General features: G+C 43.6%; 1 protein-coding gene across 14 annotated transcripts in view; it reads right to left on the reverse strand.

Annotated features, from left to right (window-relative positions):
• unc13c (unc-13 homolog C (C. elegans)) overlaps positions 1–2,500 on the reverse strand; it is a 328,781-nt gene that overhangs the window by 251,688 nt on the left and 74,593 nt on the right.

Genomic DNA, 2,500 nt, shown 5'->3' on the forward strand with positions numbered 1-2,500 from the left:
AGCAGCCATGAAAAAGGTCTATATTAGTACACTAACACAGTCCAATTGAAGGACTGAATGAAAATTGAGCACTCAATATACAGGAAAGTGTAGTGTTTTGTTGTGCTTTGCTTGTTGATAAATCATTCAGATGGGTCAACATTTCAATTTCTTCGGTCAGACCCAGAGATATTTATTTTAGCGAGCTGTCTACCGCTAATGAAAAAAAGTGTTTTGATTTCTGTCATCTATACTTCATTTTGTAATACATATACAGTGCCTATTTGTATTTTTGCTGGTTATTTTAAGTCTAATGCTGTAAATTGACGTTAAGCACTACTTTGAGACATAGTTCACAGCTAAAGAATGTTGAATACAAATTTGGTGGTGAACATTGTTTGTGCTAATATAAGAGCAGTTAAAACAGACCGGTCAATTTTGACTGGGAACACTAAAGTAAGGGGCGGGATGTGAACACAACAGGTTAACAGCAACACAACAAAATGTGTAGAAACTACAGTATTTAAACATCAAGTCCTATTAGACCAGGGGTCATCAATCTCGGTCCTGGAGGGCAGGTGTCCCTGCAGGGTTTAGCTTCAACTTGCTTCAACACACCCATAGATATATACATTAGATGTCGCCTGGCCTATTGTTGTCTATTGGACGGAATGAGTCAATAGCGCTGCCATCTTGCTACAGGGTAGCGCTCATTTGAAATGAATGCGGGACCAAGGTACTGTGGAGGACTGTGGCCATCCAAAGCCAGAGATATACACATATCTATGATCAGGAGTTTTCCTGGATGTTAGTATGTAATTTTTTTTTTTTATTACGAAAATTATAATTTTACATCACTTTTCACATTGATGGACCAGCAGTGGCGTACCGCAAAATGCGGAGGCCCCCCTGCAGGGATCACCCAGGGGGCCCCCAGTTGAAGGGGGGGGGGATTTGGGGGGATCACTGATCGCACGGGCATTCCTGACAAAAAGCTTGTGTTTGTGTGTACAGAAATGTACTATTCACCCTCCCTGTTAAATCTGATCTAATCCGGGTCCTGAAACACAGCTCCTCTCCTGCTTTCACTGCTCATACTGACGGAGGGAGCGATTTGTTCATGAATGAATCTCCGTTATGAACTACTCGTTCACTAGTCGACAATAATACAAGTTTCTGGCAGCGCAGCATCTCGTTGTCATATTTCTTTTGCATTGTTTGCTGATTTTATTCAACAAAACTAGCATAAGCCGAGTATTTAGTGTGAGTTGGAGCTCCTTTGCCTTATGGTGAATGCAGTAAGTGACTGTTATAATCAACGTTACCCGTTTAGCACGAAAGTTCAGAACATACAAAAACAGAAAAAACTTAATATTACCTATGAAATGTTCTGCCTTTGTGCTTTGTTTTCTTTGTTTGCTCGTTACTACACCCGTAGACAGCGCTAAAGTCCCGCATCTTCACGTAATAACACTGTCTTGTCTAGTGCGGTTGAATGACATATGTCCTGGGAGCACTGTACCAATGTGGCGGCGCTATTGACGCATGGTCAGGGTCCCCATGCGATATCTAGTGTATATATCTATGTCACAAATTGAGGAGCGGGGAAAGGAGGCGGGGTGGAGCGACAACGCGGGGAATCCTTCACAAACTGAGGAGCGATCACAAACCGAAAGCGGCGAGAGCGTCAAAGTAGCCAGAAGTCATTCATTTTTAATGAGAACCGGCGGCGAGAAACAGCGGCGCGTCTGTATTGGCTATGACGCGGTTCGGAGGCAAGCAATCAGAATGAAGTAGTCCACCGCTTAAGAGGAGTTCAGAGAACACAGACCTGTGAACTTTGGTTCCGACCACAGTTGTTCCCAAGAGTTTGATTATTGCGGTTCCTGAATTTTCAATTATTGAAAATCGCGACGACGTGGGGCCCCCTTATCACCCGGGGCCCCCCCCGCGGTGCGTGCCCTGCGGGCCCGTCCGCTACGCCACTGTGGATCAGTGACCGCACGGGCATTCCTGACAAAAAGCTTGCGTTTGTGTGTACAGAAATGTACTATTCACCCTCCCTGTTAAATCTGATCTAATCATGTCCTGAAACACAGCTCCTCTCCTGCTTTCACTTCTCATACTGATGGAGGGAGCGATTCGTTTGTGAATGAATCCCCCGAACGACTCTTTCACTAACGTTAGCCGACAATAATACAAGGTTCTGGCAGCGCAGCATCTCGTTGTCATATTTCTTTTGCATTGTTTGCTGATTTTATTCAACAAAACTAGCATAAGCCGAGTGTTTAGTGTGAGTTGGAGCTGCTTTGCCTTATGGTGAATGCAGTAAGTGACTGTTATAATCAACGTTACCCGTTTAGCACGAAAGTTCAGAACATACAAAAACAGAAAAAACTTAATATTACCTATGAAATGTTCTGCCTTTGTGCTTTGTTTTCTTTGTTTGCTCGTTACTATACCCGTAGAAAGCTCTAAAGTCCCGCATCTTCATGTAATCACACTGTCTTGACTAGTGCGG

This window comes from Danio rerio, chromosome 18 (assembly GCF_052040795.2).
Source record: "Danio rerio strain M-AB ecotype USA chromosome 18, GRCz13ab, whole genome shotgun sequence".
Lineage (NCBI taxonomy): Eukaryota > Metazoa > Chordata > Actinopteri > Cypriniformes > Danionidae > Danio > Danio rerio.